Source organism: Rattus norvegicus, chromosome 20, assembly GCF_021556685.1.
Source record: "Rattus norvegicus strain SHRSP/BbbUtx chromosome 20, alternate assembly SHRSP_T2T, whole genome shotgun sequence".
Taxonomy (NCBI): domain Eukaryota; kingdom Metazoa; phylum Chordata; class Mammalia; order Rodentia; family Muridae; genus Rattus; species Rattus norvegicus.
Genome location: NC_141553.1, coordinates 19,750,799 through 19,764,377, shown reverse-complemented (window position 1 = coordinate 19,764,377; position 13,579 = coordinate 19,750,799). Strand labels below are relative to the sequence as shown.

At 46.0% G+C, this 13,579-nt stretch overlaps 1 protein-coding gene across 9 annotated transcripts in view; it reads left to right on the top strand.

The window, feature by feature from the left end:
• Positions 1-13,579, top strand: part of Ank3 (ankyrin 3) — a 624,211-nt gene that overhangs the window by 250,278 nt on the left and 360,354 nt on the right. The gene's annotated exons all lie outside the window — the stretch shown is intronic.

Sequence of the window (13,579 nt, the reverse complement as noted above, 5' to 3'; positions counted from 1 at the left end):
CTTTGGTTCTTTCACATGCTCTACCAGCTCCGGGAACTCACCACTATTTTAAACTGTTTGGAGCTTGTAACCCCAGAGCCGGAGATGCGCACACAGGCAGTTCTCAGAAGCTCACTGTCCAACCTGTCTGGCAAGATCAAAAACTTCACTTTCATCCTTGTCTTAGTTAGGGTTTTACTATTGTGAACAGACACCATGACCAAGCCAACTCTTATAAGGACATTTAATTGGAGCTGGCTTACAGATTCAGAGGTCCAGTCCATTATCATCAGGGTGGGAACACGGCAGCATCTAGGCAGACATGGTGCAGGAGAAGCTGAGAGTTCTACTTCTTCATCTAAAGGCAGCTAGTGGAAGACTGACTTCCTGGCAGTTAGGGTGAGGGTTTGAAGCCCACGCACACATGGATACTCCCACTCCAACAAGGCCACACCCACTCCAACAAGGCCACACCCACTCCAACAAGGCCATGCCCACACTAACAAGGCCACACCCACTCTAATAAGGCCACACCTAAGAGGGCCACTCCGTGGGCCACGCATATATATAAACCATCACAGCCTCTTATTCTCATACAAATATAGACCCAAGTGCACATGTGTACACACACACTTAAAAGAATTTTTTTGCTAGATTTCTATTGGCCCTGCCTGTAACTTAGTGCTTCACCTGCATTCATTGAAATGGGGGATGAAATGGTGTCTACCTTTTTCCCGATGAAATATCAACGGATCAAGGAAAGTTATCCCCCAGGAGTCTGACAGGAGTGCGTATTCCTGGTCCACCCCCCCCCCCACATCCCGGAGTCCCTGACTCACAGATGCCCCTCACGGCCTTTCGAGAACCCACTCTGCTTCCCACACCAGCCCTTGTCCCCTGGGTTCCTGTGCTCACTTCTCTGAGACCCCACCCATCTTCAAGGACAAGAAGGTGAACGTTGATAAAACCCTCTCTTCCATTCCTGACCTCTCCCTCTCACCCGAGCTGACCGACATTATTTATTTACTTTGCATGAAGCTTCTCAGCAAGCAGAATTGTGAAGACGGTGACCGTTAAAAGTGTTCTGCGTGCCGTGGGAGGCTCCTGGGGCACTCGGCAGGGGAGGACATATCGAAGTGTATTTTCTACAGACTGGAAAAGCCTGTGCACTGGTGTTAATTAACTTGATTTCTTTCTGCAGAAGTGAAAATTACTTCAGTGTATTTAGAGTCTCACAAGAGTTGTTGAGCCCTGGGAAGGAAGGATGCCTGGCGAAGCGGGGAATTTAGGAAGATATTGAAATCCAGTTATGAAGCGTCAGAGCTGAGTGTGAGGACTTTTGAGGTCACTAGAAGTGGGGTTGCCATTTTCTGCAGAGGAGAAATGAAGCACGGGGAGAGACCACGGCCCTGAACCATGCAGCCAGGCATCCCATCATCCTAAGAGTCAGCTCCTCTTGGAGGATTGACTCAACTCCGTCTCGGCTTTTCAGTAGAACTTGTGTGTGTGTGTGTGTGTGTGTGTGTGTGTGTGTGTGTGTGTGTGACAGGTGTGTGTGTGTGTGTGTGACAGGCATGTGTGTGCACATGTGGCAGGCAGGTGTGCTTCCCACGTGTGGATGTCATTTGGTTTGGAAACAGGGTCTCAACCTCAGCCTAGGCTGGCCTGGAACTTACAGCAATCCTCCTGCCTCAGCCACCCAAGTTCTAGAATTACAAACATGAGACACCGTGCCTCCGTAGAGAGCCAGCTTTGTCTGGAACTCGCTTTTAGCCCCAGACTGGATGACATCCCTGAAGCTCACAGGGGCCTCCACGGTCCCTCCTTCCATTGCTGAAGGACTGCAAATAAAAGTTCTCCAAAAACAAGACAAACACAAGCAAACAAACACCGGTCTCTTTTCTCCCGTTTGCATAACAGAATCATTCTGCCAGTTTCAAGTCTCACTGCATGTGAGAATCTCATGATAAGAAAAGTCACATGTTCATTAACGCAATCACCGTGTCTCCTACAACCTGGATATCCTGAGGTGGTCTGAGGAGATCGCAAAGCCTGCTCCTGTTGTTCTGGGGATCTTCAAAGACACTTTCCTTTTGTGGAACAGCTGAAGTGATTTTTTCCCCCAGCATAAAAACCCGTATGCCTCTTACTCTTGTGTCTCTCTCATTTATAGCAGCAAATTATGAACCGTTACCCCGGAGTATAAAGGCAGTGGGGCAAAGACCCTCAACTCTGCTGCATTTCTCCACCTTCTAAACTGCTGAGAGCTCCATCTTCCTTCCTGCTGCGTTTACCGCCAGGCTCCTGAGATGCCGTAGAGCCTTGTCCAGGTCTTTCGCTCTGTCTTATAAAGAAGCCATTTGGGGGACTTGTCTCGATTTTTCCCCCCTTTCCCCCACTGAACATCCAGTTGGCACTATTGTGAGGTTCTTCATGGCTCAAAATGGTTTGTGGGTTAGCATTTCCATGTTCTGTACACCCCCTGCTTTAGCTTTAGCTCAAGTACTAGGGTACCAGATGTTGGGGCTGCAAGAACTGGTAGTGGAGACTTGATTGGAGGAGTGAATTTCAGCCTAAGCTGTGCACCTTGTCCTTAGCAGGCAGGGTTGACTCTCTAAATACAAATCTTGCTTTTCTGTGTGTTGGGATATCCAGTATTTGCTTTGGTGGGAGAGCTGGGCTCTGATGATGCCATGTAGTCTTGGTTTCTGTTGCTTAGGTCCCTGCGCTTGCCTTTCGCCATCTGGTCGTCTCTGCTGTTAGCTGGTCCTGCTGTCTTTGACAGTGGCTTGACCTCCTGTAAGCCTGTGTGTCAGCACTCCTGGAGTCCAGCTTTCTCCACATGGGATCTGGGTACAGAGAGCTGTGACACAGGGTCAACTCCAGAGGCAGGCAGAAATCGAAAGGATCCTGTCCTGACCGTTCCTGGGCTCCCATGTCCTGAGGGCTCTAGGTGGGTTCCTCTTGGGCTAGGAAAGTGAGCAGAAGTGGTGGTCTCCTCTAAACTCTCAGGATTATCCACACTTCTGAGTGTCCAAGCTGTTTCCCCTATGGGATTTGGGTACAGAGCAGAATTGACTCCCTAGACCAGTGGTTCTCGACCTTCCTAACTCTTTGACCCTTTAATACAGTTCCTTATGTGGTGACCTCCCAACCATAACATTATTTTCATTTCTACTTCCTAACTGTAATCCTGCTACTGTTATGAATTGTAATGTAAATACTTTTGGAGATAGAAATTTCACAAAAAGGTCATAACCCAGAGGTTGAGAACCCCAGCCCTAGACAGTCACTTGCATTTGTGGAAGCACCAAGCTAGGCCTGTGGTATTTTATGTAAGAGTAGTTGTTGAGCCCACCCTTAGGGCAAGCCAAGATACCTTCCTATCAAAGTCAAGGCCAATACCTGTAGCGTCTGTCCCTGACCCCTCCCCTGTGCAGCAGTACCAGTTCCTTGGGCAAGCAACTCTTTACCTAAATGAGGACGTCTCAAATGCCACCTCTTGTCTTCCTTTGAAGAACTCCATTCACCCATGCCATCCTGGTCCTGCCCACCACTGCCAGGTGGATTTCTGTTTTCAATTGTTTCTTAAAACATTACACTCAGTTCCCATTGGTTCTCTGGCCAGTGCCAGATTCTTTAATGATCTGACTCTTCTTAGGAACATCTACTGACAAGAACACAAACTGTGATTGTGTTTGCGTCCAGTCACCTGCACACAATGGTAGCAGATTCTGGCTACTGGAACAACTGGTGTGCATGCTGTAGGGAGGCTTCGGCTCTGTGAAACAGTGGTTTTACAGACCAAAACGTGTTCAGGGGAGGGAAAGAAAACTGTACAAAGTCAGTCACAGGAATGGAATTCAGCAGACCGTGATGCACGCTGGGTACTCTGCCCCCAGTGTGCCTGCACCTGTCTGGATGGAGCGGAGACAGGTAGCAAACTAATTCTTTACTCACCACAGTGCTTGCACAGTGTGGCTGGACTTGCTATAACACCAAAAATATGAGTTAAATGTTAAGAGGTAATTCCATGTGCACCCGGGGCTGCCATCAAGTGAAGAGGTCGTCTATAGACTAAGAGACCTATCTGGAAATCATCTGTCTGGCACAGGACTTTTATCTCTGATTGTCTTTAAAGTCTTAGAACCTGAGGCTGCTCTTTCAGAGGTCCCGAGTTCAATTCCCAGCACCCACATGGTGGCTCACAACCATCTGTAATGGGATCGGATGCCCTCTTCTGGTATGTCTGAAGACAGCTACAATGTACTCAAATAAATGAATAAATAAATATTTTTAAAAAATCTTAGCAGTTCACGTTTTCTTTCTGTGGCTGACAAACCTCATGAACAGAAGAAGAAACCTAGGCTTCCACTTCCAGCTCACTGTCCATCATGAAGTGAGGGCAGAAACAATGGAGGAATCCTGTTTCCTAGCTTACTTGCTCAAGCATTTATTATTAACTCTGTCATTTATCCCCAGAGCGCCTGCCTAGGGACGCCATTGCCGCACTCCCCCAAGCTCGCCTACATTAATTAACAGCCAAGACATACTCCCACAGACATACATGGAGGTGAGCAGTCACCCTGCCCTTCTGCTGCTCCATGGGATGGGAGCAGACAGGAGGTCCCTCCTTCTGCTAAGAAAGGAGTAGGTGTCGCTGGTGACCTACGACTCTCCCAGCTGCTTCAGTTTCTTTTTGGGAGTTTCGCACGCAATACCCCTTAAAGATAAACACGCTCTGAAAAGAACAGGGGTTCACCCTGGAACTGGAATGTTAGTGACGTCTGTCAATGGAGAGCACTCTGCCAGAATCCTCGCGGGCGGATGAATTCTGAACTCCTTTCTCTGGGGCTTCTTTGTAAAGGTTGGAGCTGTTCTAGGGGCATCTAAGGCTTTGGGGTAGGCTGGGCACAGTCCCAAGATGCTTTCCGGTGAGCTGGCTGTTCTGCTCGAGTGTTCCACAAGGGGGCAGTGCAGGAAAGCCAGCAACTGTTCTGAGGAGGCTTTCCAGAGAATGCTATGCTCCCTCCCTTCTGAAAGAGGTTGTTTCCTGGTCTTGCGATTGAGGGTAAACTGAATTTGAGCTCCTAAGAAATAAACACAATACGGAATGTGATAGCACTGTTTTTATTCACGATATTCCGTGACCAGCGAGTTCATGTGCACTGCTCAAATAGTGATTGTATAATGCAGATACAAGGTGCGGAATGAAAACTATAAATATGTATGTGTGTGTGTGCGCGCGCATGTGTGTGTGTGTATGCATGTGTGTGTATGGAGAATATATATATATATATATATATATATATATATATATATATATATATAGAGAGAGAGAGAGAGAGAGAGAGAGAGACTGTGATACAGGCTTTCATATGCACATGAACATCTAATTCATGTGTATATGTGTGTGAGCGCGCATGCATGCAAACACACATGCACAAAAAGTAAAAATTAATAAAAGAAACTTGAGATCATCACAGTGTTTTAAAGGTTTACTTCATCCCACGTTTTAACACAAAGTGACAAATATGAATAATGCTAATAATAGCGTGTTTGCACATAGAACCCCTTCTTGTTCTACAAAGGAGTTTCACGTCTACTATCTTACTTGAACCTATAACCCTTGTGTGATGGATGCAGGGCAGGCAATTATAGCTGGTTTTATTTTATAGAGAAGGCGTCTGAGCTATGGCAGCCTGAGTGATTTCTAACAAAAGAGGTTGGAGAGATGACTCAGCAGCTAAGGAGTAGCTGCTCTTCCAGAGGGCCAGACTTGGGTTCCTAGCACCCACATTGGATAGCTAACTGCTACCTGTTACTCCCTATTCTGACCTCTGTTAGCAGACAAGCACACTCACTTACACATAATAAAGCCTGAGGAAAAAGAGGAGAGGAAAAAAAGGAAATCAAGCCAATATGGAAGCCAGGAACTCTCTCCTCAAGTCAGTGCTCCACTGTTCCAAAGACTTGATTGGACATCTCCTTTTCACCCCCAAATTTATCCTACTTATGGGGTCAGGTATGTGGGTCCGAGGGCATAGTGCACCAGGATCCAAGTCCCAAGACCCGCACTTTATTTGACTCAAAGGAAGATGTCTTACTTGATAGCCATAAGGGGTAAAAACAATGTTTACCCTACACAGAAAGAGTAAATCCTATAAAATCACATGAGGCTTCATCTTTAAAAATATAAAAATAAAACAGCAAGCCATTTGTTACAGAAAGCTGATCTGACTATGGTCAAATAGCTTGGATAACTAACTTAAAAAGAAAGATGTTGATGGTGGTTTATAGTTTTGGAAATTTCAGTCCTGGCTTAGGTGGCCCTGTTGCTAGGAGCCCTGGGCCAAGGAAGATCCTGGGGTCAGGAAGTAAGGTCTGGGTTAGAGTCTCAGCTTGCCACCTGATGGCTAGAAAGCAAAATTTAAAAGAGGAAGAGACCAGGACCTCACAGTTCCTTTCAAGGGCAGGCTTCCAATGAGCTAGAATCTCCCAATAGTGACACCCCTCCCCACAATCTCTTAATAGTGACATAGGATAGGACCAGCCTTGGGTATGAGTCACTGGGCAGGGTATTGTAGACCTAATCAATCAAGGATGCTAGGCAGATGCAATGGTCAGAAAATTGTAATGAAGTCAAGGCAGGAATCTCAAGCAGGGAGACCAGGGAGAAGGCCCTTACTCACTCCCTGTCCTAGCTGTCTCCTACACTCAGTTTTAACTTTTCTCCCCCATTCAGGAACCCCTGCTCAGGAAATGGAGCTGGTGACAACCGGCTGAGACTTCTTATATCCATTAATAACCGAGACAGTCTCCCACAGACATGGCCACATGACTTAGATAATTCCTCAATGAAGATACTCTTTTCTTGTGATTATAGACTATGGTAAGTTGGCATAACAGTTCAGCATTCTGGGGGGCTGGAGAGGTGGCTCAGTGGTTAAGAGCACTGACTGCTCTTCCAGAGGTCCTGAGTTCAGTTCCCAGCAGCCACATGGTGGCTCACAACCATGTATAATGGGATCTGATGCCCTCTTCTGGTGTGTCTGAAGAGGACAACAGCATATTCACATATATAAAATAGGCAAATAAATCTTTAAAAACGGTTAGCTGTGTGGAGTCTTAGATGATTTCAATAGCCTAGGGTCTGGTGGGGTTGTAATACTTTGCTCTCTGGGTGATGTCATTTTTCTTACTGTGAGACTTGAGGAAACGGTATCCAAAAGAGAGAGAGAGAGAGAGAGAGAGAGAGAGAGAGAGAGAGAGAGAGAGAGAGAAGCACTGAAGGCACTCTCAGTAGCAAAGGAGATAGGCTATGTTCTCCTGTCTTAGATAAACAGCTTTTTACAGCTCGCTTAGCACAAAATCAAAATGCAACACACTGGAAGATTAAGAACTAGCTGTGTGCCCTGCTGACAATAATCTTAGAGTCTAGCAATGTTTATATATATGTGAGGGTGTCAGACACCCTAAAACTGGAGATACAGATAGTTGTAAGCTGCCTTGTAGGTGCTGGGAATTGAACTCATGTCCTCTGGGCAAGCAGTCAGTACTCTTAACCACTGAACCATCTCTCCAGCCCCTTTGTTGGACTGTCTTGTTCCTGCGCTTGGCTATGATCCAGACTACCCCATGGCTTGCCCTTTGTTTTTTAGTGTTCTTATCTAATTCAGTGATGGCCCAAACAGTTCTTGATTTTGATTGGTGGATTGTTTGTATGTGTGTTATATGAATATGGACACCTCTCTGTGTGTTGAATAAATGTGCACATTTTAATATATGCACACGTATGTGTGGGGGCTGTGTGCTTGCAGAGGTCGAGTTTGATGCTTGGTGTCTTCTTCAAAAGGGTCTCTCACCTGATCATGAGCTCATGGATTAGCTAGGCTGGCCGGTCAGCAAACCCCAGAGATTCTCCTGTCCTCCTGACTTCTGTCCTCATGGGCATTATTGCCGTCTACCCAACTTTTCATTAATGTAGTACAGAGGACCTGAATTCAGCAACCCGTTCTTGTGTGGCAAGCACTCTACGGAATAGGCTATCTCCCCAGCCCTACAAACAGAGTTCTGAGGGTCTCCATAAATGACTGTGAAGCGGTCACTGTCTAGACTTACTACACGGAAAGGTAATTTAATTAACAGTATTTGGCTGCATCGTAGAGGAGATGAAGCCATTGGAGAAAGGCGTACACCCTTGTAGATGGCTGAGGCTTCTTCTGGGAGGCACAGAAGCCCAGCCTGCATCTGCATCAAATGGTGATCACCTCCGGAAAGGGGAAATGATGGTAGGAGGACCCCAATGTCACTTCCCTGCATACCTCAGTGTGCTCTTCCCAGAGAGGTGTGAGTGGGAAGCACCACCCGTCCCATACACCCTCAAATCAGAGTCCTACTTGAGCCCTCTGTGAACCTCCAAGTCACCTGGGGACCCAGGAAAGTCGCTTTGTCTCTTTGGACACGATGCCCGGAAACTCTGCATTTTATTTTCTTTGTTAGCCTATCCACCCTTGTACCATCTCATATACCCTTCAGTATGATTTCAGAATTTTCAAGGAGTCCATGGTGGCAACTCTCTTGGTATTGACTCTTTGTCTTATCTACATATATATGTGTGTGCGGTACATGTGTTTGCATGTGTGGAGTTGCACATGTGGGCATGGGTGAACATCTGCATGCATGTGGAAGCCAGAGGTTGACATCGTGTGTTTTCTTTGATGACTCTCTGCTTTATTTACTCACAGGGTCTCGGGAAGCCAGAGTTCCCCATTCCGTTATTTTAGTTAGCCAGCTTGTCCTGGAATCTTCATCTGCCTCAGTTCCCTGAGTGTGGGGATTCCAGGCAGACTCCTTGCCTGCCCCACTTCTGTAGGAGGTGCTTAGCCATCTTCCCGGTACCCGCTACACTGACTCTTCTGTTGGATCGAAGCCTGACCCCAAAGGGAACTGACACACCATTCTTCCATTTTCTTAGCCTGCAGTATTGTGATTTTCCGGGAGCTTTAATGCTCTCCATCCCGACTTATAGGAGAGACTAGTTCATGGCCAAATAAAAACCACTTTCTAGTTTTATTTCTAGAGTTCTCCAAGAAGGATTTCAGGACTGCCCATTTGACTCCAAATTTTTAGGAGTTCTGAACTGACCTGAGTCTTCCTATCTGATTCCCTCGTATGTATATGCAGAAGACAGTGTGTGTCTGTTTACCCCAGTGCCATTCCGTGGTCAGTTTAGGTAAGAAGGGAATATGACTGACTGATGGTGTTTTCTGTTGTTCGTTTTGATTTTCACACAGCATTTGATTGACCAGCCTATTGCAATTGGGATGTTGGGGTTATGTCTCACGGAGCTTCTGCAGACCTACACTTGGTGCTTGGTTCCCACGTGGTGATTGTGTTCATCATAGGTCGCTTCTCTAGCTCCCTCCCTCCTATATAGTGTAAAAGCAGGAAAGGAGTTCAGAGCCTCCGATTTGACACTTACATCTCCTAAGACAAGATAATGGATGCTTTAAGTTCGCTGTCACTGTGTTTTGCCAGCATCGGTCTTTATGATTCTGCTTAAACTTTGACCCCTTCCTTAAGACACTTACAGGATGCATTCAGATGTTCCTAGATGTCCCCGCCACCATTTATCCTTTACTCATAGACTTCCGTGCTTCATAAACCTGGAACTTGGGTGACTGGAGTTTTTTTGCTTTCCTAAGAGTATTCTCTCGGATTAACAGGGTTTTCCTCTTACAAGAGCTAAAAGCCCTCCTCGCATAACACCCTGCTTCCCGTCAGCATCCCCAAGGAGCTGCAGGCTCACAGCGGATCTCTGGATGATTCAACCTAGCTTTGAAGAAGGACTCGCTCAGTGGCCTGATGTGTGTCCTGCCCATGAGCTAACTCTAAATTCTGGGGATTAAAGGATTTATGAGACAGTCGGACTTCTGCTTCGATGTCTTTATATGTAACTTAGGTGAGGCAAGCGGGAGAACGTTGGCTTTGGATTGGTCACTGAAGTGTGGGATGTAAGAAGTGGGAAGTCATAACTCGAAGCGAAGCTAACTGTCGGGGCACGAAGGCCTTGTGAACAGGGAACAGAGTTCTGCAGCAGGAAAGAGTCCAGCTAAAAGACAGTTAGGTTCATAATAAATGACATCTGGTATACCTAAGGAAGCTTGTTAACATTTTTTCTTTATTGATGTGTGTGTATGTAGGGGGGTGGGTTTCCAGGGAAGGCTATATATATGGGGCCAGAGGAATGTATAGTTTCCAGCCAACCTGTGTAGATCTTGTCTGCTAGACCTGGGATCTAAGGACCTGAAAGAATGGGTCAGACGGGGCTGGAGAGATGGCTCAGTGGTTAAGAGCACCGACTGCTCTTCCTGAGGTCCTGAGTTCAATTCCCAGCAACCACATGGTGGCTCACAACCATCTGTAATGGGATCCGATGCCCTCTTCTGGTGTGTCTGAAGACAGCGACAGTGTACTCATATAAATAAAATAAATAAATCTTTAAAAAAAAAAAGAATGGGTCAGACTAGAATCTGATGTTGTAGATAACCTTATGTCAGTTCCGGTGTACCTTGGTACATGAATGTTAACAAAGAAAGCAGTGATCCAACGATGGTTGAGTTCAGAAAAACTTGATCAGAAAAACATGTAAATAAACTCCAGGAAACACAAACTAAATCAGAACAGAGCAGCCCTTTCCCAGAACTTTCTCAGGACAGACCTGTTTTAACACACAGTTCTCCCCTGGCACCTACTATAGATTATATCTCGGAAAACACAAGAGCCAAGGCAGAAGGCCATATTCAGATTCTGAGTACACTGACCAGATTGGGTTCTATAGCTTTGTTCTGACATCCAACAAGAACAAACATATTTTATAAACGGAATGTAAGTGTTTGTCGCAGGAAGCACAAGATCACGTCCAAGAGCAAATCAGGGAACAAAGTGCACCTGAGGTCAAAGGCCCTCTCTGCCTTTTCTCCTGGAGCCTCTCTCACAGGTCCCCCAAGGCACTGTTCACCATGAGTCATGCTTTTGACCTTGTTCTGATGGAGGACAACCTCAGGTGCCTTTCTTCACCTCTTTGTGGAGACAGGTGTCTTTCACTCACTCGGCTGGAACTCACTAAAAAAAGCTAAGCTGCCAGTCCAGGGATCCCCAGGGACCCATTCATCTCTGTTTCTTTAGGCTGGCATTGCAAGCTGCCATGAGGCACCATGAGGTCTACAAGGGTCTAGAGATGGTTTGTAGGTCCTTGTGCTTGAAGGGGAGCACTTTGTTGACCTAACTATCTCCCCAGCCCCCTCAAGTTTGTTCTTCATCTAACACACTCCCCTTCTTCCTCTTCTCTCCCTCTCTCCTCTCTCTCTCTCTCTCTCTGGTTATTTTATTTATTTACATTTCAAATGTCACCTCCTTCCTGGATTCCCCTCCATAAAACCCACAGTCTATCCTTGCTCCCATTTTGCCTCTATGAAGCTGCTCCCCCTCCTACCCACCCACTCCTGCCACACCGCTCTAGCATTCCCTTATGGTGGGGCATCAAGCCTCCACAGGACCAAGAACCTCCCCTCCCATTGATGCCACATAAGTAAATCCTCTGCTACCTATGTAGCTAGAGACATGGGTCCCTCCATGTGTACTCTTTGGTTGGTAGTTTAGTCCCTTGGAGCTCTGGGTGGCCCATTAGTTGATATTGTTCTTCCTATGGGGTTATAATCCCTTCAGCTCCTTCAGTCCTTCCCTTAACTCTTCCACTGGGGTCCCGGGCTCAATCTGATGGTTGGCTGTGAGTATCTGCATCTGTATTGATGAGAGTCCTGGCAGACTCTCTCAGGGGACAGCTTCCTCTTCTCTTTGGTCATCCTCCTGCATGGGAACAAGGGTGACCAGTGTTCTATCCATCCTAAGATATAGGAAATTGGAGCCTAGAGAAGATACTGGGCTATCTCAGACCACATGATAGATAGCAATGCATGAGCCTGTATCAACTGAGCCTCTGATAACTCTCATTTCTTACTCTCTCGTAGTTGAGATTCTTTTTAACTGAAACCCGAGACCTACTCTCCTATGTAGCTTTGACTAACTTACCTTAGCCATTCCATCATGTGTCAGAAGGGCCCACCGTCCTGTCACTGATCTTTTAGAATGTGCTCCCCATTCCTGCCTTGGGAGAAACGTCTGGTGTTTGACTGGATTGTTGAGCCTGGCTGTTTATTCAAGGACGGTCTTGGGCCAAAATGAAAGGCATGTGATGGATAAAGGCATTGATAAATGAACTTGACATTCAGAGGTTAAACCAAAGACAGACATTCCCTGCTTCCTTAGGGCCCTTAACTGCTGCAAAGACTCTGTTGTTTAAACATAGACCTGGCAGGCAAAATGAGAAACAGAGGTGCCACTTGCTGTAATGTGTCTACTGGTTTCTTATGGCATCAGGAATGTGATGTCCTCCCAACTGTTTCCTAACCTTGTCTTTATCTTTTAGACTCAGGTCCATCTTTCAAGTGACTTCAGAGCTGGAATAAACCTTGTCTGACTTTATCACCCTTCAGTTGCTCCCACTGGCCAAAAGGGAAGAGCATAGTATTCTTATTTAGACACACAGATGTCCTCATCTTCTCGTCCATCCTTCCTCTGAAATGTGTTACCACCTCCCTGTATGCCCACAAGCATTCTAGGAGTGTCCCCCTTCTCCTTTTCCTGCTCTGTCCCCATGCCTGTCTCTCTTTCTTGTCTATCATTAACCTGTCCAACTGTTCCTCAGAAATGAGGTTCAGTTCGGATCTAAGGGTACATCCCATCTTGGCCTGAGCTGTGTATCCCTCTGTGTGGACTTTAATCAAAAGAATATGTGAAATGCAAAACAAGGTCTTGAATTTATTGTTTACCCCGTGGTATCAATTCATTCATGTTACTTAATCCCACTCATACATGAGGCTCCTCCAGTCGCAAGGCAAGGTCCACTCAGTGGAGTCTATCGGAGATGTCTCAGCATTTAGATCCTTCATATCATAAAGCTTATTTCCAGAGCAGTTCATTAATAGTACCAAGATCTAAAATTAGGGCATGAGGGGAGGTGATTATCTGAACAAAACAAAACAAAACAAAACTGTTTCACTTTCTGTCCTTTTCACCAAATTGTAGAAGAAATCAAGATAAAGTCAGCAAGATCAGTTCTCTGGATACCCTTTTCCGATTATTTTTCTCTAGAGTCTATCTCTGCTTTTGTTAACCTTTGAAGACATATGGAGGAGTCAGTATTTACATGATTACACTGCTGCTGGATTTTAAAAACAAGCTAAATCTTTTTGTTCCTTGAGTTATGTTATACACCCATTATCAATTAGCTTATCGAGCATTTCTCAGAGACGATTGGAGTGACAAGGGTCAACCACATGACCTGTCACACTGGGGTATGTGGGAGTGGAAGGCGTGTCCTGGAGAGAGCAGTTATGCCTGGAACACAGAACTAGAACTTGTGTCACCCGAAGTACAGTGAACCCAGTCCATACACTAAGTTTCCTTGTCTTCTGTTCCTGTGGTGATTATGCACCAAGGATCCACCACACCTTTCCAGGACAGAAAATACCGACAA